At 36.4% G+C, this 27,778-nt stretch overlaps 1 protein-coding gene across 4 annotated transcripts in view; it reads left to right on the top strand.

Annotated features, from left to right (window-relative positions):
* LOC6505269 overlaps nt 1-27,778 on the top strand; it is a 109,412-nt gene that overhangs the window by 47,758 nt on the left and 33,876 nt on the right. The window contains exons 1-3 of one of the 4 annotated variants that reach the window (XR_006507792.1): nt 9,572-9,781; nt 10,152-10,370; nt 10,924-11,017. The exons of 1 other annotated variant lie outside the window; for it this stretch is intronic. The gene's annotated coding sequence lies outside the window, so the exon portion shown is untranslated. Of the gene's footprint in view, nt 1-9,571; nt 9,782-10,151; nt 10,371-10,923; nt 11,018-25,093; nt 25,231-27,778 lie in introns of those variants that run through there. 2 more of the 4 variants (XR_006507791.1, XR_004310217.2) reach the window with 2 other exon arrangements.

Here is a 27,778-nt window from a genome sequence, read left to right as displayed (position 1 = left end):
AAATGGGAGAGTTTAAGAAGTTACTTATATTCTATATAGTAATATTATGTATATAATGAAGTAAGTGGTGTATAAGAGGAAGTGGAAACTCAATCCTACTCTAATTCTCATGATTTTCTATATTTCTTTGACAATTCTTTATTATTTCTTGGTGACTTGGAAGAAATCATATGCATAAATGGAAGAGTTTAGGAAAATACTTATGTATATAAACTATTAATATGTAATACTTATGTAATAATCATATAAAAAAACCTCTTGACGAGGTAAAGTACCGGTGACGAACCTGCATGCGAAACCCAAAATATCTGATATCAATTTTAGTGACGAAAATATGCTATATAGGTGTACAAAATTGCATATAAAAAATATTCTTGTTCGGCACGTGACTGATTTGTTTTTGTTTTTCTTGCACGTGCCGAACAAGAATATTTTTTATATGCAATTTTGTACACCTATATAGCATATTTTCGTCACTAAAATTGATATCAGATATTTTGGGTTTCGCATGCAGGTTCGTCACCGGTACTTTACCTCGTCAAGAGGTTTTTTTATATGATATCAGTTGTTTTTTTGTATATATTGATCTTCAATTATTTAAAACAGAACGCATAATATATAGAATATATGTATATGGAAGTAACCTCTGGACAGGCGATTCACATAGTTAGCAATACTTTAATTGTAAGGATAAACATCAAAACTCTTTTTTTCTTAACTCTATAGATTTTGACATTCAAGAAGGTGGAATAATTAAAAACCTTTCCAAAGACGTAAAGAATTTTTCGATAGCTTCAGTGGCTCTGAAGTTATACGTATTTTTAATTTACAAAGGTTTTGGAATTTGGTTAGTTTAAAAATTTTAATTAAAAATTTGCTCAAAAATGTATTTAAAATCCAAAATTGTTTCATAGTTGTGGGAAACCAAATTGTTTTAACAAATTAACAGATGAGAGGCCTATCCTTATGAGATTTCCACTATATAATAAATTATAAAAAAAAAAACTAGAAAGGAAAGCTAACTTCAAGCGGAGCCGAATTTGATATACCCTTGCAGTTAAGCAGAAGCTTATATTATTATTATATATATCGGATCCTATAGAGTTGTCCGATCCTTATGAGAATTTCACCATCAACAAAATTTCTAATAAAAATATTGGAAACAGCCCCAAGCATCTTTAAAAATAGAATGGTTGTGCCATTTCCGATCTTTCAGTTGTATGGCAGGTATAGGATATAGTTGGCCGATTCTTATGAAACATAGGATTAGATTGCCCAAAACAGAAACCATAGATAGTCCCATCCTATCCTAATAAAATTTTGCAAATCGGATAAGATTGTCCAAAATGCAATCTGTACTAAGTTCCATCCTTCTAACTTATAAAAAAAAAACCAAGTTATGGCATATCCGATCAATCATATAATAAACATGTATTATATCTAAAATAAATGCGCAAAGATAAAAAATTAAAAAAAAACTGGAAATTTCGTTTTTCCAGTTTTTCTAGTTAAACCAATTGTTGAATGTAACAATTTATTTTGGGTGTGCGATATAAAATAATAAATATTAGAAAAGTATTGGCGGAGTTGGTTTGCCTGGTTTTTTTTTAGCTTTTAATCCATGATTTGACCGAAACACGTAATTTAAGTAAATTTATATGCATTATATGCTCAGTGGGGGCATATGCATATAAAGCTTTCTACTCATAAAATTTTGCATTCTTCTTATTAACACATCAAAATTTGCCATCAAGCAACAAAGTTCGAGATTAGCCGAGTGGAGAGCGTTGTTGTTTCTACCACGGTAGGGCCTGAGTTCTAATCCTACTTGAGGCAAAATGCTTATGTTTTACTTTTTTTAAGCTCTTTTTTATTATACCCTTGCAGAGGGTATTATAATTTTGGTCAAAAGTGTGCAACGCAGTGAAGGAGACATCTCCGACCCTATAAAGTATATATATTCTTGATCAGGATCACCTCCTGAGTCGATATGAGCATGTCCGTTTGTCCGTCTGTCTGTCTGTCTGTCTGTTTCTACGCAAACTAGTCTCTCAGTTTTAAAGCTATCGAGTTGAAACTTTGCACACATCCTTCTTTCATTTGCAGGCAGTACATAAGTCGGAACGGCCGGGATCGGCCGTCTATATCCTATAGCTGTCATATAACTGATTGATCGGAAATGCCATAACTTCGTTGTTTTTTAAGATAGAGGGTTGGGACTTTCCACACATGTTATGTTTGACCAACATATCTTATGTGCAAAATTTCATAAGGATCGGCCGACTATATCCTTTAGCTGTCATACAACGATCGGAATTGGCAAACTTTGGTGTTTTTTAAGTAAGAAAGATGGGACTTGGTACAGATTACTCTTTGGGCAAAATAATTCAATATGTTCAATGTTGGTCAAATATAACATGTGTGGAAAGTGCCAACCCTCTATCTTAAAAAACCCCAAAGTTATGGCATTTCCGATCAATCAGCTATATGGCAGCTATAGGATATAGTCGACCGATCCCGGCCGTTCCGACTTATATACTGCCTGCAAAGGAAAGAAGGGTGTGTGCAAAGTTTCAACTCGATAGCTTTAAAACTGAGAGACTAGTTTGCGTAGAAACCGACAGACAGACAGACAGACAGACAGACAGACAGACAGACAGACAGACAGACAGACGGACAGACGGACATGCTCATATCGACTCAGGAGGTGATCCTGATCAAGAATATATATACTTTATAGGGTCGGAAATGTCTCCTTCACTGCGTTGCACACTTTTGACCAAAATTATAATACCCTCTGCAAGGGTATAAAAATATAGACAAACAGACCCACTGGCTTCATTTTGAAAAAACTGTAAAAATCGAATTTCTTGAATAACTTCTGAAAGAAATGTCGGACCGGGTCGGTTGAAGTACCAATCTTCTGAGTCTTCTCATTAAGACATGAGACACTGAAACACAAAGCAGAATTACAACAAAAGTTGCCATCAAGCAACACAGTTCTAGGTTAGTCGAGTGGAGAGCGTCGTGGTTCCTAACACAGAGGGCCTGGGTTCGAGTCCAAGTTGAGTCAATGTTTACGTTTTGCTTTTCAAGCCCTTTTTTATTTGGATTTTATTTTTTAATAAATAAACTAAAATCTGAAAAGATATACATACTCCATATTTTTTAGGGTATTGACCAAATATAAGCAGACTCCAAAAAGCAAAGATGCCAATCAAATACATACACATGTACATATAAGTAAATGCAAGCTTCACAAGAGGCTGGACAAAATGGGTAGCTGCACTTACAGGACTATATCTTGAGTTAACGGATTTTGCCAGATATAAGCGATATATCGAAAGTTGCGTCATCTCAAAAGCTATCTACACGTGCAATAAAAAAAAGGATCAGTCGAGTCAATTTTGAAAAATAATTTTTTTTTTAAAAAAAAAAGTTTATTTTCAGTGTATTTTTGTTTTTTTACTATATAGACGTTTGGTCTCAAAGAAAGTGAAATTGATATTTAAAAAACCATTTCAACGGTGTAAAGCTTTTTTTAATATCTTTCTTAATTATAAAGTTATGAATTTTTTCATTAACAAAGTTTTTTTAATTTTTTGACGTAAGCTAAAGGTATTTCAAAAAGTTGTAGAACAATAGTTGCTCATATGATAGTAACAAACATTTTCCAATTTTTTTCAGGATTTTTAAGTAAAAAATAGTGCAAACAGACAAACCGACAAACCGACGCAAACTGGCTTCATTTTGAAGAAGAAGAAAAAATCGAATTTTTTGAATAACTTCTGAATGAAATGTTGAGGTACCAATCGACGCGTATTTAGCTCTAGAATGCGAATATATAAAAATATTCTATCTGGGGACTAAAATGTGTCCACCAGCCCCATTTTAGTGATAAAATTTTTTTTTACTTTCACCCTAATTTCTCCCAAACCAAATAACTTTTGGAATATGTTTCGACAAAAATTATCTAATTGAAACAATACCTTTCGATTGGTATATCATTCATTTAGATCGGTTGCCTACAGAAAATTTTTAATTCTTCGGCTATATATAGAGTTTCCTCGCGCACGCCTAGGCATGCAGGTCGTCACCTCGTGGACTTCCGTCCACAGTGATAAACTATTTATTAATCGAGGAATTATTATTATTCTACTACTACTATTCTACTACTATTACTACTTATTCTACTATTCTACTATTCTACTACTACTATTACTACTACTACTACTACTACTACTACTATACTATTCTGATTCTCATGATTTTCTTTATTTTTTTGTCACTTTTTTTAAGAAAATAATTTAATAATTGAATGAAATAAAAGGTGGAGGAGGTTTGGAGGAATTCATTAAGTTCCTACTTTGATTCCCATGATTTCTCTTATTTTCTCTACTTCTTTGTCACTAGGACACTCTAGGACACTCGAAAGAAATCCTGTGCATAAATGGAAGATTTTAAGAAGTTTAATTTAAATAGTTTAATAAAATAAATGCTGATTTTGAGGAAGTTGTTGAATTTCTGCTCTGATTCTTATAATTGTCCTTGCTATTTTTCCTTCTGTTGTGACCTTTTAATGACATTGGAATCACCTTCTCGAATCTCTTTTAATCTCCCATCTGTTTTCCGCTCTCCTCCCACACTATTGTCCTTTTTTGGAATTACTTTCCAGGACATTATCGGTTGCGGTCAGCTGTTTGTTTGGCGCTCTGGTGTCCTGTCGCCAATCTAGTGCCATCTGCAGCTCCTTTCAGCTCAACAAGTTGACAGCTCTGGTCACGCCATTTTCCGAGGCATTTTCCGAGTCATTTTCCAGCGCTTTTCTTGATAGTTTTTCATTTTCATTTTTCCCCACCCTCCTAGTTTGCTGTTTACCTCAAAGGCTTTGGCAACAAATCAAAACGGCTAAGGATGACAGGCTAAGGATGTGGAGGTCCTTAACACGCGCTCTCTCCCTCTCTCCCCCCCCCCCTCTCTGTCACTGCAGGACTATGACGCATTTCGAGTGTTATCCTCGGGGTTGATCCTGTCTCTTTGGAATTGTTTTTGTCTTGATTTTGATTCTGATTTTAATTTTGATTTATCTCCGGCTTGGCGGTTAGCCAGAAAAGGGTTTCTCCCTTCTCTCCCTCCTCGAGTGTCCTGGCAGGATGCCCCTTTTTACGCATTTTCACACGCTCTGCGCAGGATTTTCCGTCCCCCCTCGGCAGTCCAGAAATGACTTGTTAATTTTCTAATTACAAAATCATTTTCCTCCACTGGCTCTGGCTCTGAGACTCTTCTCTTCTACCTGAGAGAGCCTCTGGTCTGCCCCTGGGCCTCCAAAGTCGGTGCTTCCTCTTTGAAGAAGAAGAGGGGGACAGAGGGGGATAGAGGGGGGGGGGGGGGAGAGGTGGCAAGACAGGACGGAGAAACCTGTTTGATTTGTCTCTTAATTTCTTCCACCAGCCGAAAATTTCAATGCGTCTAGTCCACTGAGAGAAACTATAAATTATAATTATTATTAAATATAAACTCTTTTAAAATCTATCTTTTTTCTTCTCTTAAATAAATATTAAATTATTCAAATTAACTATTAAAATTATTTGACAAAAAAAAACACCAATTTCTCTCTCTGCATCTCTGTTTCTGAAGGGGGGCTGCTATCAGCGCCAGTTCATCAGCTCAGTGAGCCAGTCTTGGGCCAGCCCCTGCAGCCTTTTGTCCCTTTGCTACCCTGTAACCGAGTATCTGAAAGATACATCATGATAAAAAAATAAATTTATTAAATTACATATATTATAAATAATATTTTATATTTAATTCCCACTCTCTATTTATCTTATAAATTAAAATAATTTGTTTGATAAAATTTTCAAGGATTCGAGTTGAATTTCTGCCTTCAAGGGTATCCCTTTGTTCGTTCGTTTCCTCGATTCCTGCTTGTTTTCAAATTATTTATATGCGTATAATAATAAAAAATAAAAAAACAACAAAAATAAAGAAAGAAAGAAAGAAAGGAAAACCACACAACAACAAAGAGTGAGAGCAGAAAAAAAAGAAAAGAAAAACATAAAAAAGCAATGGATGTGTTCTTACCTGTTCCCCAGTTCTGTGTGTTTTTTTTTTTTTTTTATCATAATCGTTTGTGAAGTGAGGCTGTCTTTCCGTTTTTTATTTAGATTTTTTATGTACTCTACAATACATAAATTAGCAGAGTTTCAGAGGGATTTGATGACTAGAATATGAGTTATGAAAAGGATAAAAGGCAAGTTTATAAAGAATATAAAATATAATATTACAAAATATATACAAAAATAATAATATTAAATATATAAAAAAATATAATATTTCTAGTACTAGTGTTCCTGTAGTACTTCTCCCTCTCTCCTCCTCATGGCTTCTGTAAAAAATATAAAATATAAAAATAATAATATTCAATAATTAAAAAATATTTAAAACTAAAACATAAACAAGGAATGCCTAGTACTTCTCCCTCTCTCTCCTCCTCCTCCTCCTGTCTCCTGTAAAAAATTTAAAATATAATATTAAAAAATAAATATAAAAATAATAATATTAAATAATTAAATTAATATAATAAAAACATTTGAAACTTAAATACAAACAAAGAATGGCTAGTACTTCTCCCTCTCTCCTCCTCCTGTCCCCTGTGTATCTTTCAGATACGAGCATCACTGTTAGTATCTGTGTGTCAGCTTGGCTTGAACTTCAAGTGCGACTGCTGCTGCTGCTGCTGCTGCTGCTGCTGCTGCTGCTGCTTCTGTCTGTTGGCAATCATAATTATCTTGAATTTGATGAACCGAGAGGTAAAAAGGTGGAAGGAGTGGAAGTACTGGGCAGGAGTGGAAGATCCAAACTCCGCCAGACAGAACACAACTAAGAGATACATGGAAGCGGAGGCCGAGAACTAAAAGCGAAATTACATGAATGAACGCGTCACGTGCACAGATGCAGATACAAAGATACAGATACTAAGATACAGATACTAAGATGCAGATACAAAATTTTGTATCTCAAAGTAGGCAAGAGCTGTCACTTCGTCTTCTTCTTAGCCAGCAGCCAGCAGGTGGATATCCAGATCCAGAAGCACTTGGTAAATACATATTTACAGTCCCCCCCCCCCCCCCCCCCCTGTATACCCTCATCTTTTTTGAATGCAGGTGCATTCATTTGGGGAGCAACTGAAAGCTCTAATCATGTTATCACTGAACCAACATGCGTCATCCGCCCCGTGGACCCGTGGACCCCAAAAGCAGTTTCTTGTTTGCCTTCCAAGATAAATAAAGAGGTGGGTAAGGGGTACTCCCACTCCCACTCGCACTCGCACTCGCACTCTATAAGAACAATAATGCCACAAGGCATATGTATATTTAGAATTTAATTCAATTATCCGCAAAGTTTTGCGGCACAAACTGGCGACGATGGATGTGTTCAACGGGCGACAGTGGTGGGCGCTCAGAAATCGCAGCTAACAGCTGGCCCCTCCCGGCCCCCCTCCTCCCGCCAGAACAGCTTTTTGGCAAACATGCGCAGAGCATAAACGGAAGTTAAGATGAGGCCTTGTTCATTCCCAGCACTGAGAGAAATGTTAGTCAGTTCGTTTTGCCAGACTATTAAAATTGTAAAATAATTATCTCTTGGGACTTTTTTTTCTAGTGCATTTGAGAGATTTGGGGGAAGAGGGAGGCACTATTTTTGCACTGCGACTGTGCTGGCAACTGTTGCATTCCCCAAGTCAGCGTCGACTGCGACGTCGGCGTCACTGCACTTCCATTCCACCTGATTTTTCGTACTTTTCTAGTCCCCCACTCTCTTTCTCTCTCTCTAGATTTTTGTTTTTTTTTTTACTGTTTATTTATACTGGGCCGCAAATTCATTGGAAAATAAGAACAGGAACAATGAACAGCAGGAGTGCTAGTGGGAGGGGGAGGGGGAGACAGAGACCAATTCAAGTGCAACGGCGGCGTCGGCGTCAGCGTCGGCGTCTGCGACAGTTCGGCAGAGAAAACAAAGCCTAAATAGAGGGAGTAGGATGCATGGAGAACATGGAGGATAAGCGAAAACAGAAGAAGAAACACACAACAGATGCAGCAATTTCCGGTGCTATTGTTCTCAATCAGCTAACGCCATCTACGCTCCCGCCATCGCCATCTATCTCACTCTCACACTCGTTCTCTTCCTCTTTGTCGTGCAACGGTTGCGACTGCGCGTTTCAATCAAAATGAATTAAATTTTATAAAATAATTGGAATAAATATCCTTCCTGCCGACTGGCATTTTTTCATTCATGAGAAACTAGAGAGCCTCAAGTTTTCCTAATTAATTAAAGCAGAGCTTCCTTCCCAGTTTTGATTATTTATTGTTTGTTTCATCAGGTTGTTTATGCCCCCGACCGCCTGCCCCGGACCGGCCCGGCCCGGCCGCGTAATTAAAGAATCAATTGAAAAGTGCGCAAAATATTGCACATTATTCGTGCCAATTGCAGGCAGCACGAATTTATGGGCGCCCACTGTAGGCGCTGAGAACGGTGGTGCGAGTATGGCGGCAAGACACCGTTGTTCTGTTGCTGCGTCTCTCTCAGCTGGCACTGAGAAAAATTTGAGAGCGAAAGGGGATAAAAATATTATGGTATTTAGTATTTACAGTTTTCTGCTTAAAGTAAAAAGAATATATGAAAAAAACAAACTTTAAAATATAAAGTAAATGCATAATTAAAAAAATATTTAATTATAAAATCAAATTGACACCTAAAAAGTACAAGAAATATATATTTCATAATAATTCTTTGGCAATATTTTCATTTCTCTTTATAAATTATTCGAATTTATTTAATATTTAGCTTAAAATAAAAAGTTTATAGAATAGAAACATCTTAAATTTCTTGTTTTTAAAACATAGCATAAAACATGGCAGAACTAACATTCAAGAAATATTTGAGGTGTAAAAGGATTGCCTAATTAAAAAAAAAATATTAAAAACAAAGACAATAATATTTCGCAACTATTTAATTGTAAAATTAAATTTATTTATTTATTATTTAATTAATTATTATTTATTAATTAATAATTATTATTTATTTATATTTAACAATAAAAATTGGTCTTATTTAAGATTCAGTTTAAAAATAATTGAAGTCTGATTAAAAAAGTCGTAATATTACTGATATTATAACTAACGATTTCTGATAGAGATATATAAATATTTGAGGTAGAATTATTACAAATTTAAAAAAAAAAGAAAAATATTGTCTAATAAGAAATAAAGACAATAATATTTTGCTAAATATCAAATTTAATAACATGGAAATAAAAACTAAAAGTAAAAATATTAATATCAAATAATTTATTATCTAAAATAAAATATTATCAATTTAAAATAATTTTTTTTGTCACTTTTTAAAAGTTATGTATTTATTTTATTACAATCGAATTAAAAATACACTTATCCCAGTTAGAGAAATCCCAATTGTTTTCCGTGTACAATAGCATGGTGTGAGAGCGGAGAGCGGAGAGCAGAGAGCTGTTGCCGGGAGAGTAATGGCCGTCGCGAGAGCAGCCATAGCTCCACACTGCTGGGGCTCGCAGCACTGTGGCTGCGGGCCGCAGTGTCAATTCAAAATTCGAACTCGGACGGGCGAGATGTGTGTTCGGATCGAGTCGCGCGTGGTTTTTGAATCGTTTTCGAAGAGATAAATGAAACTGCAAGCTACCGTGCAACTGCAACTGCAACTGCAACTGCGACTGCGAGTGCGACTGAGGCGTTAATAAGTTAATTTAGAGGTAGCTGCGACTAGCGGTTGTTTGTTTTATTGTTTTGTTTTGCGAACAACAATATTTCACGGAGAAGCAACGTGAAGCGCGAGTGCCGAGACCAATTTTGTTTTTTGTGGCAAGGCGAGCAACAAGTGCGAACCATTTCGACGAAGAAGAATTTTAGCCATTTTTCCCCACCGCAGTGGAGTGGAGTGCGTGCCAAAGGGAATTCGAATTTCGTTAAACAAGTTGAAGCAAAAAATTTGTAGAAGCGGCTCGAGACGTGCCTCAAATTATTATTGTTTTTATGCGGTTTATTTATTTATTTTTCTACATACATATATTTATATTTTTTTTTTTTCAATTCGTCGCTGCCCTCCCCCCTTTGCTCTCATAGCCATTCGAGAGAACTAAAAGGAAGAAAGCAAAACAAAGTGCACTGACTTGGAAACGATCTACGCCAGAATTGCATAGAATAGAATAGAAAGAAAAAAAAGAAAAAAAAACCTGAAGAGAAAATAAAAAGAAAAGAACAAAAGGTGTATTGAGAAACAAGAACAACTACATCATCATTATCATCAAAGTGATCGTCATCATCATTATCGGAACTAAAAAGGTAAAAATACAAATAGAGAGTGACTGAAAGAGAGTGGGAGAGAGAAGTGCATCGGAGATTAGGATCTCAGTTTAAAGATCGAACTGTGACGAATTCCTACCTGTGTTCTCTCTCTCCGAGAGAGAGTGTGTGTTTTTTGCGAGTGTTTCTTAATCTTTTATTTTATTTTTGTTTTTGTTTTGAACATAGTACTCATAGTACTCGTTCTATTTCTGTTTTCAGAAGAATTCTTCTGACACATTCTTCGGATAATTTGTATCCATTTTTTTTCTCACTGTGTAGTCGAGCAATTAAACTTGCCTGATTTCCATTATTGCCCTTTCTTCCTCTTGCTCTTGCTCTTCTTATTGATAATTGCTGGACTCCTTTGGCTCCCGGCCTTATCGCTCTTCCTCCTCCCCAACATTACGATCAGGCCCGAGCGAGACAAAGAGTCAAGAGATGGAGAGCTGGGCTCCCCCCCTTATTTATGGCTGGGCCTCAAAAAACGCCCGAAATTCTGAAGTTGCATATTTAAGAATTCAACACGCAGTTGCATTTCAATTTTTTCCAGGAACTATTCTTCAAAGAAAGGAGGAAGGATCGAACTGAAGAAGAAAGAAGAAAGAAAGAAAGAAAGAGTGTGTGGGGCAAAAAAGTACATGAAGGTACTCCCTATTTATTTAAATTATTAAAAAAAAAATGTTTAATATTTTAGAGTTTGTAATAATCTCTCAAATATTTATATTTTTATTCTCCTAAAATCTTAAAAATTATCAGGTTAAGGAGTAGTTGTACACCCCCTTGAAAAAGGGTATTAAAAAACTCAAAAATATAAAAAAGCAAAAAATAAGGAGAAAAATAAAAGCAAGTGCACTTCGTGCCGCTTTCAATTTTGGCCTCTAGCTATTAAGCAACAACAACAATAAAGAGTCCCCCCTACAACAACAACAACAACAACAACAAGACCTGCAATTGATCCGCTTTGGCTACAGTACAGTATCCCCTCCCTTAAGACCGCCCTCTGAAAAAAGTACAGTGGTCATTCGAAGAAAATAATTTTCTCAAAAAAAAAATTGAGCCTAATAAGAGGAAGTTAAGGTTTAAAAAATAATAAAAAATAAAATTGATATTAATTTTTAATAAAATATCATACTGCATCTCTACTGTACTGTGTAGAAACCTAAATCGCAGTCTAAGAATTGCAATTTGATTCGTTCTTCGTTGTCTCTTTGGAAGGTTAAGGTCTCAGGCCTCTTCTGCCTGGCACTCGCCCGGCGCGTCTCCGGCGATCGCCTCTGGCTCCTGGCAGGCTTTAATCAAATTAAATGGCAGAGGAAGCGGCAGGAAACGTGCAGTTGAACGCCCGCTGTTTTTAGCGATTCCTTTAACCCACTGAGGGTTTCTACCTCCTCCCCGTCTGTCTCCTACAGACCCTGCCTCTCGGATTCAGATTCAGATTCAGATTCAAATTCAGATGCAGATTCGGATTCGGATTTCAATTCCGATTCCAAGGAATGCTCAATATGTCGCACGTTTGCCACACATGTTTGGCATTTGTTGTCGAACCGATACGCAGATACAAAGATACAGATACACAGCAACAGATACATAGATACATACGTAAACAGGAAGAATCCGTAGTGTGTGTTTACATAGCGCAGTGAGGTAAAAAAAAGGGAACTGAAAGAGGCAAAGACATGGCTGACATTTGACGACAAGGCTCGACAACAAATTGAGTTATTTTAAAATAAAAGACACAAATGCGACCCAAATACGAACCAAAAGATACAGATACAGAGTGTATCTACACTCTGTCAGGTCTACTTGTGAGACAAATTAAAAATGTCGGTTAGAATCTGGTCTATTTTGGGGCTTCTCCAATAACCCTATCTGGCTTGAAAACAAAAATTTAGACCAAAAATAGAACAAAAATGGAAAATCGAACCAAAAAATCAAAACAAAACAAAGTCCCTTGTTGCGTCATCTGTTTGTCACCGAAATTGGGTGTTTGGGAAGTCATTTTGAAATCTACAGAAGATCGGAGAAAGTGCTCTGGGATGGAAAAGTCAATCTCTTTTTTTTTCTTTTTTTCTTAAACTAAAAACGAAAGTTTCTGGCTTTGAAATTGAAAGATGCAATTGAATTTTTCTTTGTTTTTTTTGATAATTTTCCTTTTTTTTAAGAAAACATGGCACGTGTAGAGCCTAGAGCCCCATACTCCCCACTAGTGCCCTGTAATGTCTCGCAGTTCTTGTGAAGTTTTGTTTGTTTTTAATCCGATTTTTCGATTTCGATTTCGATTGCGTGTAAAAATGCATTAACTGGAGCTGTCTTTTGGGACTAATTTATTCTAATTTTTGTGTTTTGTGTTTTTTCCCGGAAAAGTGCCCGCTTTCCCTCTGAAAACCCCAAGAATCTTTACTAATTATTCCTAACAAGTTTTTTTTGGCGAGGGGAACTGACTGGAAGTTGGAATCCTTTTCCGGGAAAACTTTTTCCCTCAAAGCTATTACGTTATTAATCGGCTTAGGGAACTTTGTATTGTGACATAGAGGGGGCGGGGGGTAGGGGGACCAGACAAGGGATTATGTGGCACGCGCAACTGCCCCAACAAGTGCAGTTCAAGTGGCAAGTTCTGCTCCATTCATTCGCTTTTCAATTGCAAGTGATATTTGATTATTTTCAATTAAGTGGGTAGTGAGTAGTGAGTAGTGAGTGAGTGGCAAGTCTCTCAAAATAATAAATAACTCGCTGAACTTGCTTCTGGTAATGACCTTCCTCTGCCTCTATAACCTTCTTTGAAGCTTCCTTTTATTTTCATTTAATTTTCCTTTAATTTTCATTTAATTTTCATTTATTTTTTGATCTACAAGTGTGGGTGCAGCTGGTCAGTTTGCTCAGCAAAAAGGTCAATGCAGGCTTCACCCTCTCACCCAACCACTAACCAACCACTAACCAACCACTAACCCCCATCCCTACAACCACCATCCATCTAACCACCTACTCCCACTCCCACTACTCCTCCAGCGTGTTAAGTGTTTTGATGAGCGTGTAATGGCCCCATGCTGCTGTCAGTTTAATTGATGGGGGGGAGGGGGCTGCACTAGCAAGCCTCAGAGACTAAATAAACTAAAACTATCACAAAAAATACTAAATAAATACTGAGTAAAATACTAAATAAATATGGGATTAACTTGAGAAGAACCAAAATACTTGAAATAAAAAGAATTCAGCAAAATTTGTAATTTATTATTTTCTTTTCTCTAAAAAAAATACACAAAATTAATAATATATTATAAAAATATAAAATAAATAGTAAATATTACAAAAAAATTACTAAAACTTGAAAGCGAAATACTCTACATTTTTAATTTTTATCTCTAATTGACTTTATTTTTCTATTTTGTCTAAAAAAAAAAATAACAAACAAGCGATCACTTTTTTTCTTCTCTAAAATACTAAATTAATACTCAAATACTTAATATAACAAAAAATATACTAAATTTTTAGTACAGAATATAAGCAATATTTAGTACAGAATGCATTGGGCGCTCCCTGTAATTATTATTATTATTATTATTATTATTATTATTATTATTATTATTATTATTATTATTATTATTATTATTATTCTCTAAAAAAGTTTAAATAAATACTCAAAAAATACTAAATATTAAATAGTAGAAAAACATACTACAACTTCTTAAAAGCGAGCACTTTTCAGTACAAAATTCGAGTCTCCCTCTCTTATTGTCTTTTAAATTTTTAATATATCTCCATTATTGTCTTCTGTGAAAATTACAAAGTAAATAATAAATAAATACTAAATAAATTCTAAATAAATACTAAATAATCTGTAAATATTAAAAAGCAAACACTTTTGAGTCTAAAATTGGAAATGCGGGTCCCTTCCTATTGTCTCTCCCACTAATTTAGCTCCATTTGATTTTATTATTGTCTCTGCTGCCTCCTTCAGTGGCTGCCACGCCCCCATGTCGGCCACTTGAGCTCATTAGGTGTCCATTTATAATGGCCTGCCTCCCCTTTCTGCCTTTTTGGTTGGAAGCTGCGGGTCAGGGCCAATCCGGACTCCGGAGTGGGAGTCTCCTTCCTGGCGATCGATCGCTTTTTAATAAAGTAATTGCTTCACAATTATTCCCCGAAAAAGACAAAGACTGAGACTAAGACTTAGTCGGAGACTAAGGTTGAGACTAAAACTAAAAGAGGAAGAAAAAGTTCTCAGGAAAATGTTGAATTTAATGTCATTCGGCCGATAAATCTTTGGCTCAAATCGACCAAAAATTGGCCAACAAATTGTAATTTACGATGGAAGATGACGCTGATGATGATGGAGGGGGAGCTGGAGGTGGAGGTGGAGGTTCCCACGTTCAATTGTTTGAGTTTCTAGGGAATGGAAGGGGGGGGGGGAGTGGGGAATAGGGGGTGGCAAGGGTCAGGACTGTGTTTCAGAATCCCAAAACTTTTTTTTTTATTTTCTGTCTTTTCTGTTGGGCGCCAAAGGAAGCCTGTTGAGTTGTCGGGGGATTCAGATCGTAAATCAAGTCAACACATGGGTGTAGCTTAGAAGGGGGGTCATAGAAGGATAGTCTATAGGGGTTAAGGGGGGTTTTGGTGACAAAGTCTAGTCACTGACAGAATCCCCGGGCGGACAATCAATGGCAAGAAATGTGTTTGTATTGTGGGAATTGTTTCTTATTTTCCGGCTTTTAAACTTTTTCGGGGGGGAAAAAGGGGGGAACTAGTAAAAGAGAGAGATGAAAAACATCTGGCATTAAAGTTGAATTATTATTTGATTAAAAAAACTAATCAAAGTGATTAGTAAGTCGGGTCTTAGGTGGCAGCTTCTTGAACTCTTGAACCCCACCAGTTAGTGAATTTTTGCATGTTTTTAACATAAAAAAAATATAAAAACCATAAAAAAAATCATAAAAAAAACAATTGAAAAGCGGCAGACTTTTCAACTATTTTTGTTTTTTTTTTTTTATTGCCCACCAGAGACACTGAGAGAAATTACTTAGTCTTCTGACTCGACTTCTGTCTCTGTCAGATTTTATCTCATTTTTTTTACGACAGTTTCTGTAACAAAATCTACGTGATTTTTGCATAAAAGTGGAGGGGGTAGGTGAGGCTGACTCAAGGGGGTATAACCATTTTTTTTTTTTCATAAAAAAAATGTCCAAAAAGTCACTCGGTCGATGGGTTAATGGCTAATGGGTAATGGTGGCCAGAAATATCTGTCAACAGATTGTTAAGTGCCTTGCACGAATAGTGTTTGTCTTTCGTTTGTTGTATTGTTTGGTATTGTTTTCATATTAAAAAATGCCAACTATGCCCCCGAGCATAAATCCTTTCAATTAAAACTCTGCTGACGCGACAACTAATTTTCTGATTGCATCTTCGGACTTATTATTTTAGTTCACACACTCTTTGGGGCCCTTTCCCTTTCGCTTTTCGGCAACTGCCACGACTGTGAGTCGTTTTTCATTTAATTTTGTCGCTTTTTTTCGCTTTTCGCAGGGGAGTCTGGCTCCTTTTCGGCTCATCAATCAAGTGGCTTAGAGCGCAGGCGCAACTGCCAGCCGCTCTTGGGGGGAATTGTTGAACAAATGTTGGCATTAACCCCTTCCAGCACTAGCTCCCAGTTAACAGCCTCGCTGGCTGTCATTTGACAGCAGTCTGAGAAGCCAAATGTTTTCGAGGCATGATCTAGGCTAGTGTGACCTTATCCGAAAGTCTAATGGCAGCAGTGTGGCCTTAGCTCTGGGAAATTGTGATTATTGGGGGGTAACTTTGCTTTAAGGTAGTAGACCAATGTGACGGCCCAAATTTGGACGTTTTTTTGAAATTTTTTTTTAACAAGAAAATAAAATGCGATCGTCTTGTAACTTTTACATGTTTATTTTAATAATTTCTAGGGTACAAAAAAATTAAGTTGACTTAATTATACTTTAAATTATTAACAGTATTTTCTGTTGAAGTAGAGGTCACGAAAGAATGGTGAGCTGTTTCGGGGAAGCACACAGCCTTCCGTAAGCATCCGAATTTAAAAAATCAAAGAAATTATTATTATGTAGACCCTATTCTAGTGACTGAACCAAAAATATGCATAGAAAGTGAGAAATTGTATAAAAGTTGGAGTTTTGAAAAAAAAATACTCAAAATCAATGTTTTTCCGTTGATAAAATGTTTGAAAAAATCAATTTATTATTCGAAATTTGAATGTTTTAAAGGTTCGGTATTTAGATATGTGTATGTAGAATATTCAGTTAAATTTTAAGCCAAATCGGTTGAATAGTTTTTAGTCAGTGCTTCCCCGAAATTTCAAAAACCTGGTTTCGAGAAAAACGCGTTCAAAGTTTCGACACGCGTTCATACTCACTACGGCGCGCTCTCTTTTTTTGCAAATAACTTTAACAATATTTTAAATTTTGGTCTGAAAATTTAAGAGCATGTTTTTGAAATGTGGTTCTTTCAAAAAATGTAGAAAAAAAAAATTCGATTTTTTGAACCCATCACATTGGTCTACTACCTTAAAAAAACTATGAAAACAGTAACTAGGAAAGATACAACAGAAAATGGTTATAGAGTCACCTTATCTTGGAGCATAGAAGGATAAGTGTGACCTAAGTTGTAAAAAATTATCATTCTACGGGAATTATATTTTCAAAACTAAGAGTTTATCTGAAAAATAGACCAAGGTGACTTTCTACTTAAATAAAAGGTTAAAGAGTGATTTTTTGTATGTAAAGCCTTTAAAAGTAAGTGTTTCATTCAAAAATAGGTCAGTGGCGGCCTTATACCCTAAGAAAAAAGTTAAAGAGTGACCTTATCTAAAAATATAAAGAAATTGGTGTGACTCAAGTCGAAAAAATGGTGCTTATTTGTATGTATAGCTTTCAAAACTAAGATTTTGTTTTAAAAATAGAGTACTGTGGCCATCTATATAATAAATATGGTTAAAGAGTGACCTTTTCTAAGACTATAAAGACATTAATGTGACCTAAGCTCTAGAAAATTATGATTCATCGGGCTTAATGCTTTTAAAACTAAGATTTTCTCCGAAAACTAGATTAGTGTGGTCATATACCTAAAGAAAAAGGTTAGAGAGTGACCTTATTTAATATAGCAGAGGTATTAGAGTGACCTAAGTCGAGGAAAATTATGCTTTTTTTGGATGTTAAGCTTTTAAAACAAAGAGTTTCTCTGAAAAATAGTTTAGAGTGGCCACCTAACTAAGAAAGCAAGTTAAAGAGTGACCTTATCTATGATTGTAAAGTTATTAGAGTGACCTAATTAGTAGCAAATTATTGTAATGTAATGTAGTGTAAGCTTTTAAAGCTAAAACTTTCATTGAAAAATAATTAATTTTTGAATTAAAATTTAGCGAGTCCCTGATGCGAACCTCCGCACTCCCCCCTCAGTCCCTGTCCGCACTTTTCATTCACAATTTTCGCATAATTCAATTATCTTACCAGAGAGAGGCGATTGCGGCCAAAAATAATGGCAATCTGGGTCAGGGCTGATCGATTGATGGCCTGAATGATCTGAATGTCGGCCATCGGCCGAAAATATAAAATTCTACGGACTACAGACTACAGACAATGGACCACCATATAGTGGCAGTATCGGGTTCGAGCTGGGCATGTAACCAATTAGAGCTTGGAACCGAGTCTGGGTCTGATTCTGGGCTTCATTCTCCCTCTGGTAACCTGTTACCAAGTGGGAACCGCAGGGGGGAAATGCCATTAATTACGCCCCACAACAACAGTGGCAGTGGAAGAGGAGCTGCCAGGCCCCAATGCTAATGATGAGGGAAATGGAGTGGGCTAATAGGTTGCCTGGCAACACCCACCCACCCAACAGGCCAACTCCTGGCACTTTTCGGCTTCTGGGAAAATGTGTGTCAAAGGACTAAGAGGAGAGGAGGACTCTAGTACGTCTATTGTGACATCGAACTGGGATTCCCAACATTCCTTGGCTCGAATTATGGCCAGTGGATCGGAAGCCTCCTCCATTGAGGTTGGCCTGAATATTTCATAATTTCAAACTGAAATGCTTGAAGAAGCATCCTTGGAGCTCTGAATTCCTCAAAAATAAATTACGGGAGGGTAAGAGGGGTAGTCGAGTGTCCTTTCATTAATCCTTCATCTTATTGCCTCTCGGAAGAAGAAAGAACTCCTCCTGGAGGCTCTTAATTGGCTACCAAATGAACTGGACGGTAATCGCCTCAAGTGCCACGCCCACATGTATCTCTTTGCTCTATTTTTGTATCTTTTAAATCAATTTCATGAGATGCACTGAGAGAAAGTGACTCTTAAGCCTTAAAGATACTACTCCTACGAAGAGTTTAGTAATTTCTCAACGTGTAGAGTGGCCCAAATGTGCCACGCCCCCCCCAGGGCATGTGTCACTTTGGTGCGATTTTCCGAAACGAAACTTTTCAATCAATATTTAATATCAAGTCGCCTTTATTTTTATTGATTTGTGTGATTTTCGATGGCCTTGCGGACAAACAAGCGGACAGACGGACAAGCGGACAGGCGGACAACAAATTGTTTTCTTTTATTCTTCTGGTTTGTAAATGCCCTTGAACTTTTGCTTTTTATTTATTTATTTTTTTTTTTGAAGATATTTGTTTCTATTGTTGATTGAAAATCGAGTCGTGATGAGGAGGCAGAGTGGAGTCTTCTGGGCAGCTTCTGGACTTGTTTGCCGACCCTCTTGTCCAAATCTCGCTTGTAATTCGGAAATAATTAAGACTCTTTAGCCATTTTTGGCCTTTGCGGGGCGTTGTCTGGCCGGGGGATTTGCATAATATCCGATTTGTTTAATATACGACTTCCTAAGCGCTTTTTAATCGACTCGGGCTGGGCCCCAACTCACCGACCTCAAGACCCACTAAATGCCAGCTCTCAGGAGTCAAGGGCTATTATTCATATTTTTTGATTGGAAGTTATGAGAGTTGAGAGTTATAGCTTAAAATGTGGTAATATAAGGTGGCTAAGAGATACTATTACTAAAAGATACTACTTAGAAATACTAAATAGTTAGGTAGTTATATAGATAGATAGACAGAATATATAGTTTGATAGATAGAATATATAGATAGTTAGATGGTTAGATAGATAGATAGATAGATATAATAGATATACTATATATAATATATAGAATAAAATATGCAGATAGTTAGAATAGATATTAGATATAATAGAATAACTATTTTTTAGTATTTTTTAGTATATTATTTTCAGATACACAGTATTCTTTTTTAGTATATACTAGTTTAAAGCATAATTAAATCATAAAATAGATAGATAGATATAAAAAGATAGATAGTTAGATAGATTAGATAGTTAGATAGATAAAATAGTTAGATAGATAAAATAGATGGATACAAAGATAAATAGATAGTTTGACAGTTAGATAGATACAATAGATAGAATAAAATGGGTATATTTTAGTATTTAATTGTTGGTATTTGTTTTAATTTGTTATAATATTAAAAGTATTTAGTTTTCCTGCTAAACTTTCAGAGAATTAGTTCCAGATAGTAGTTCCAGTTTCAAGACCTTGCCTTATAAACTAAATAATATTTATAAACTAACTAATAAAATATTTTAGTATATACCATTTTAAAGAGTATACAAGTAAACTGTTGGTATATTTTAATATTTTTTATATCAATGGAATCATATATTTGAAGAAAAAAAGAACAATTTTCCTGAAAAATAGTTCCAGATTTTCTTACAAAGTATATATTATTTGTTAGTATATACCATTTTAAACCATTTATAACTGTATATATAATAGTAAGATGTTGCTATATTTTGGTATTTAATTGTAGTATTTATTACAATATCAAAAGTATTTATTTTAACATACTTTCTTGGAAGAATCCCAGAGAAATAGTGTCGGATATTACTGTTTCAAGACCTTTTCTTCTAAAGTATAGATTATTTTTAGTATGTACTAGTTAAAACCCCTTTTAAATCATAGAAAGAGAGGATTAATAAAATAGATAGAATAGATAGATAGTTAGATACTTCTATGGATCATAAAATGGCTAGTAGAAGAAGACTTCCAGGAGAGGCCTCCCTGGAACAACCCTCACCAATACCAATACCAATACCAATATATATCATCTGCCCTAATCGAAGGGGGGTGGGGTGGTGGAAAATCGAGGGGAAAATCCATACAATAGACCCAAAAACCGAGTTCTGTAAACAAAAACAGAGAGCTATCTGAGGGAGGGGGTTGGAGGAGGAGGAGAGGGGAGAGGGAGAGGGATAGCGACCATATATCCCTCCGATATCATTTATCATACTAATGTCGGGGAAGCGAGAGAGCTCCGACACGCATCAACGGCAATAAAAACAACAATGGGAACTATTTCAAATGCGAATGTGTGTGCGAGGTGGGGGATGGTGGATGGGAAGGGGGAGGAGGAGGAAGCACACACACACTCACATACACTCAGAAACACAAACACACTCTTGCAAAACAGCTGGGGATAAAATAATAGATATCCTAGGGAAATAGTGGGAGATATTACTACTGAACTATAGATTATTCATTAGTATATTCCATTTTAAACAATAAATATAACTATAAATATATTCTATTTTATTCTAGTATTTTTATATAATAACAAAAGTATTTATTTTGATTATATCTAGAAACTATATCTTTCTAGACTCCCAGAAGAATAGTTTCAGATAGTCCTGCTTCAAGACATTTTCCTACAAACTAATAATATTTTTTATTTAAATACCATTTTCAACCATTAAAAACAGTATTTGTATAAGAATAAGGTGTTGGTATATTTATTTTAGTATTTATTATAGTATTTAAGGGGGCAGGATGGTTTCAGAGGCGGAAAAATAGCAGATTTTTGCGATTTTTTTTTTTTATGTCTGAGTAATTATATCAATTCAATTTTTTTACACGATTAATGGCTATATTTGGAGAGTATCTAGGAATTTTTATTTTTAAGAAATAATTATTATTTATCCCGTGACGGGCAGTCGGCCGAAGTCGCTTCCAAAAATGGGTCTCTTGCGGTGCGTAAAGTCTGGCCTTACAGTGTTATCGGAAATAAAAAAATTGAATTGATTTACTTAAAATATTAGTTTCTTGTGCGGATGAACGAAACCATTTTGAAAAATATGCGATTTTAAATTTTTGGCGCGGTTGTAAAGTCGGAGGTACCATTTTTACATAAAAATCCGCCCATTATTGCCCGTAAAAATGGTAAAAAAAAAATTTTAAAAAAAAAGAGTTCGTTCATCCGCAAGTATTTATTGTATTAAAGATGTGTGCAAAATTTTATTTAGATCCGAGCATTACTTTTTGAGTTACGTTACGCACCGACTTGAAAAAGTTGTTTTGAGAAAAACGCGTCTAAAGTTTTAAAAGCAATGGAAAGTATATGGAGAGAAAGAAACTAGAAAATCGGTATCTCAGCAAGTTTTAGTCCGATCGTCATGAAACTTTCACAGGATATTCCTAAGATAATGTTCTATTATATAAAAAATTTCTGAAAAAAATTTTTTTTTAAGTCTCAAACCATCCTGCCCCCTTAAAGGGTATTAGACTCCTAGTCCTAGACCCACTCCAAATACTGACTGATTCAAGACCTTTTTTTCGAAAGTATGTATTATTTCGTAATATATACCATATACCAGTCAAGTTTTGGCATATTTCAGTATATTATTGTATTATTTATTACAATATCAAAGAATTTATTTTTGAAAAATAGCTATCCTAAAGAAATAGTTCCAGATACCTTCTTTTAAGACAAAAATAAATATTTGCATACCATTTTATATGGTATGAATAATAGAAAATTTTTGATATATTTTAGTATTTTATTTTAGTATCCAGTATAATATTCAAAGTATCTGTTTCTGATTGTGAATAAAAAAATTGTTTCAGATACTATAGATCCAAGACCTCTTCTTATCAAGTTTATATATATTTTTTTTGTATTATACTACTGGTATTAAACCTGGTATTACGGGTATTTGGTATTAGAATACTGGTATTGGTATACTGGTATTAAACAGTATATATCACTATAGAGTGCTATTATATTGCCAACAACTGTGAATGGATTAAAATATATCTTAGAGAATAAGATACTATAAGTCAGTTTTATAATATATATACCAAAATAAAGGGTTAGTATTTTCTGGTATTTTGTTATAGTATTTATTTAACCATTTATTTTAACTGGAAAAGCAGCTACTTGTCCCACTGTACCTGCACTCCCTCCATTGTTTGTTCAATTCCTCACACAACCTGTCAACTGGGCGCTTCTCGCTTGTCAGATATTTAATCAAAATTTTATTATTGACAGGACTTTTTTCGCCCATTGCCCAGAGGGGGGGCGGGGTGTGTGGGAGGTGGGTGACAAGAGGGGGGTTACTGCATGGCGGCCTGGTTGGTTGGGAACTTGCAGCTGGACACGGGCTGGTGTGTGTGTTTGGCTTCTAATTGGAACTAGTTGCGCAGAGATGCTCCCCCTCCCTACTCCCGTTTGGGGATGGCCTTTTGAACTGGCTTACCCCCTCTATCCCCTGGCACTATCTACGCTCCTCTGACTCGTTAATGATTCGAGATAAGAGGGACACCCTGAGACACAGACACAGTTGTTCATTATCAATGCCAAAGTGCCACAACAACAACAATCAGGGAGGGGGTAGAGAGAGGGGGTAGTGTGTCTGGGCGGGGAGAAGGGGGGAAGAAAGTGCAGCGAAGAAAGCAACTCATCATGTCCACTTCCGAAGACAAGACTGCTTGCAGCTGTTCTCCGATTCTTGAAATAATTCTAAAAATATGACTCAAAAAAAAAGGGGGTTTTCTGTAAAAAGTCTTCTCCCAAAATCCCAGTGACTCAAAAGTGGGTTTTTTTTGAAGTTTCTGAATAGCGATAACCCCTTTAGATGAGCTCATTCCGACTCGGAAATTGGTGAGAAAAAATAACACTCCGATAGTGGACTCTGTCCACTTGCCATTAATTACTGCCGCAGTTCGCATCCCGCATCTCGCACTTTAATTGACAATTGCAGGCGCTGATAGAAGTGCTTCCACCCCTCTAGACCCTATCCCGATGAGATGCCCCCCTTCAGTCGGACTGTCTACAGTGCTACTGATTCCAATGTCCCATTAATTGGCTCTCAACGCCTTTTGTTTTCCACTTGGGTGGCACTTATTTTCCTCTTTTTATTTATTTATTATTCTCTTTTTTTGTTTATTTCTTTTTTTTGTTTTTCCTTTTTTTTTTTATGACATTTTACATTGTTCTGCCATTGTAATAACTCACAAAAAAACAAAACAAAAAAAAGAATTTAAAACGGCCGACAATTAAGTGATTTCGTTCTTGAGAGTCTAACTGTTGCTCGCCAGGGTTGCCAGGGTGGCCAGGGGAGGCTGCCAGGGTGGCCAGGGGTGCCAGGATAAAGGCACAGATAGCTTGGCAGGCATTAATTAACGAATGGATAAGTTGTATCTCTTGGCTCTTGGCTGGGAGTGGGAGTGGGAGTGGGAGTGGGTATTGACTTTCGAGTTGAACTCGTCCGGGTCTAATTAAGCCTTCAATTGATTGGAAGGAGGAGGAATGGAAGGAGGAGCTCTGGAAGGAGGAGGAGAAGCTGGTCCGGAAATGAAATTAAAAGGAAACTGTCAGGAAGGAATAGGAATATCTCCTTCTCCATCTCTATCTTGTATCTTCTATCCTCTATCCTCTATCCTCTATCCTCTATCCTCTATCCTCTATCTTCTATTTTCTATCTTCTATATTCTATCTTCTACCTTCTATCTTCTATCCTCTCTATCTCTCTATCTCTCTATATCTCTCTATCCTCCATCCTCTAGCCCCTATATCTCTATCTCTGGCGTGGGAAGTGCCTGCATTTAACGACATGTTGTGACTTGCTCATTCGCCAGTGTGGCCAGCCGCCAGAACAGCCGATAAATGTCAGTTCCAACTGATAGTTTCGATAGTTATGCCTTTTATTGGACTTTTCGCCATGAACTGGTACTTTGTTGCAAAAATTTCCCTTTTTTTTCGGCGTGGGAAGTGGCTTTAAACTCTTTACGTTCTAAGGAGGTTGGCTGGGAACTGCACCTTTTGGTGTTTATTTTTTTTTATGGCCGCACTTTCTTTTATTGGCTTTTGAGCGAAAGGCAGAGATCCTTGTTGGTGGAGAGCGCCCTCTATGGAGAGTGGGGAAGTGCGTGCCGAACTTAACCTCACTTTTCGGGGCCATGCATATCGTATTTGTTTATTGATTTGTAATTTAGTTAGTCGAGGGGGGGAGCTAGTTAAACGCCCTTTTGGGCCTTCATTTGCATTTCTATTTTTACGAATGTTGGCCCTTTTCACTTTCGTTTGGCCGCCAGTTATTAACTTGGCTTGTTTGTCTTTGCTTTTCTCTATTTTTCTTACACTTTTCTTCCATTTTTCTCTTTTTTTTCCCCTTTAGAAAGCCACGCCCCCCTTTAAGCCACTTGTTGCGCTTTTACTTTTTCCCAAAAAATGAAAAAATAAAAAAAGAAAGAAAGAAAGAGAGCTTGTAGTTTGTATCTTGTATCTAAGTATCTATGTATCTTGTTTTTATTTTTTTAGTATCTATGTATCTTTGTATCTTGTATCTCTTGTGCGAATATCTTTCATACTAATCCCCTTTTTTTCTTGTTTTTTTCTCCATTTCTTCCAGGTGAGTAAGCTTCTGGCCATTCCATTCAATCATTTCGCCAATCTCGGTTCTGATCTCGTGGTAAGTGGGCTAACGGTGAGCAGAGTATCTTTTGGATGGTTCTTCGGATGGCTCTTCCATTAATCTCGCAGATATTCCTTCTTGGTTCTTCGCGAGATGACTCACAGGAGAGTGGGGAAAAAAAAGAACTGCAGTGGCTGCATGACTAACTAGAGACACCAGAGGTTCAAAAAATAGGAATTAAATTATTTAAAATTAAATTAAAAGTAAAAAAATAAATATAATTACCTGCCAAGTAAAGCTATCTACAAGATAGAATTTTAAGATATTTATTTTTTAAAACATTTCCAGACTAAGACCTGTATCTGTATCTGTCTCCTGCTGCTTTTGGCCATTTATTTTGGCCGCTCTGAAAAGAATCTGGCCAAGAGCAAAACAAAAATATATCTCACGGATGCCCAGATGCTCAGATACTCAGATACTCGCTGACTCATCCGCTAGAGATGAGCTGGGGGAATTGCAGCTGACATCAGCAGTGATTATTCAAGGGACTCACTGACCTCTCACTCCCACACCCACTCCCCCTGATTTTTGGCTTTTTGGCTTTTAATTGAAAACCATTTTTGGCTTTCCGCAGCGACGACCTTGTGACCTCTCCTCTTCCTCGGGCGGGGCGGGGGTCACCTGCAATGAAATATATCTCAGCCGAGTAACAAAAACCGAACAAAGCTTTCACTTTTATCAGCTCTGGAACTATGAGACTATGGGAGTTAAGTAATCTCTCTAGGGGGGAGGTCACTCACCTCTGACCCTCGAAGCAGCTAGCTCAGTAAGTGCTGGGCTGAAGGTCGCTCTGCCCCCCAGCCCCTCATCTGTCAGGCGATCTTATCACTCGGCCAGTGGTTCGATGCCCTGGAAAGCCAACCAGAGGCCCCAACAGCCAAAATCCTCACTCCGAAGACCGAAATCCGAAGAAATCCATTGAAGATCGAAGAGACTCGCCAGAAACGTGTTCATAATTTGTCAAAAAAAAAATAGGAAAAAAATGAAGAGTGAAGATGACACAGTGGTTTAGGTCTTAAGATATGTATAATTAAAAAGAAAATATATTAAAAATTAAATAAAATATTATTTAAGGAGATAGTATTTAAGAGATAGTAACTATACCAGGTACTTTTGTTTAAAATTTCCTTAAAAAGGGGACCTTTCTTACCTTCTCTCAACTGCCAATTGGGTTATCTTCACACCTTTACAATAATTAAGACCCCCCCTTGATAATTATCCCTCCTCCCTTGGCGGTGCTCTCGGTGGTGCGTCAGCGGCATTGCCGTCAGCTGTCGACGGTTTCTTGAACTCGAGCGGATGTCATCTTGCGGCTCGTTCTCTGCTCGTCAAACTTAATTGGGCATTCTCAAGGGGGGTGGCAGGGGTGATAGGGGCCACCCACTCACCCACCTTCCTCACCTTATTCCCCCTCCCCTACTGCACCAACCCTCCCCCCCTTGAAAAATAATGAAAATTAAATATCATTTAATGCCAAAAGCCAAGAAAAATATACATTTATTTTTCACTCGCAGTCTGCCGTTGTTGCCTTGAACTCTCAGACTCTCAGAAGGCAAAAAAAAAAATAAAAATAAAAGTTTGTTGGCAGCTAGTCACCCCCTAAGCGGCCCTCCCCCTTGCTAGAATCCGGAAGTTTAGCCAAAAATGTTGGCCATTTCATAGCTTCTTGAATGGCGCAATGTGCTTGCCTCTTTCTTTTCCATTTTATTTGTTTATATGACTGCCCCCCCTTCACTTTTCACTCGCATTGAAAATGAAATGTTTTCTGAATTATTTGGCTGTTGGGCTAGGGGGGGGGGGGGGGGGGGGGGGGGGGGGAGACCTAGGGAGTACAGTGCTATATTTTGAATAAAAATAATAAATAATAAATAATAAATAATAAATAATAAATAATAAATAATAAATAATAAATAATAAATAATAAATAATAAATAATAAATAATAAATAATAAATAATAAATAATAAATAATAAATAATAAATAATAAATAATAAATAATAAATAATAAATAATAAATAATAAATAATAAATAATAAATAATAAATAATAAATAATAAATAATAAATAATAAATAATAAATAATAAATAATTTTTTTTTTTTTTTTTTTTTTTTCTCTTTATTTTATTTACAATCTATCTATTTAAAGATAATAAGTAAATTCTATGGCAAAGGGGATGACAGAAAATTTTTCATTTTTTAACATGTAGGGGATGTTTAGGAGGAAATGTTTACTACCACTCCTTGGGTGGCCTAAATGGAAGATCAAGGGGGTGGTGCCTTTTCAGTCGTCGGCGATGTTGGCTGTTGTCAAGCAGGTTAACGGCCAGCGGGTTGCAGTGTCGATCCAGTCTCTCCTGATACTTCAAAGCGTACCTTTTGACTTCTTCGGTTACACTTGGAACCTCAAGGTCCTTGTGGATGACCTGGTTTCTTACGTAGTATGGTGCTTTAGCTAGCCTTCGCAGAGTTATGCTTTGAAAGCGTTGCAATACATCGATATTAGAAGTTGAGGCTGTACCCCAAAGCTGAATCCCGTACGTCCATATGGGCTTAAGTATCACTTTATACAGCAGGACCTTGTTTCTAAGGCTCAGTTGACATCTGTAACCCAGCAGCCACTT

This window comes from Drosophila ananassae, chromosome XR, assembly GCF_017639315.1.
Source record: "Drosophila ananassae strain 14024-0371.13 chromosome XR, ASM1763931v2, whole genome shotgun sequence".
In the NCBI taxonomy this organism is placed as follows: Eukaryota; Metazoa; Arthropoda; class Insecta; order Diptera; family Drosophilidae; genus Drosophila; species Drosophila ananassae.
This window is presented reverse-complemented; position numbering and strand designations above follow the sequence as displayed.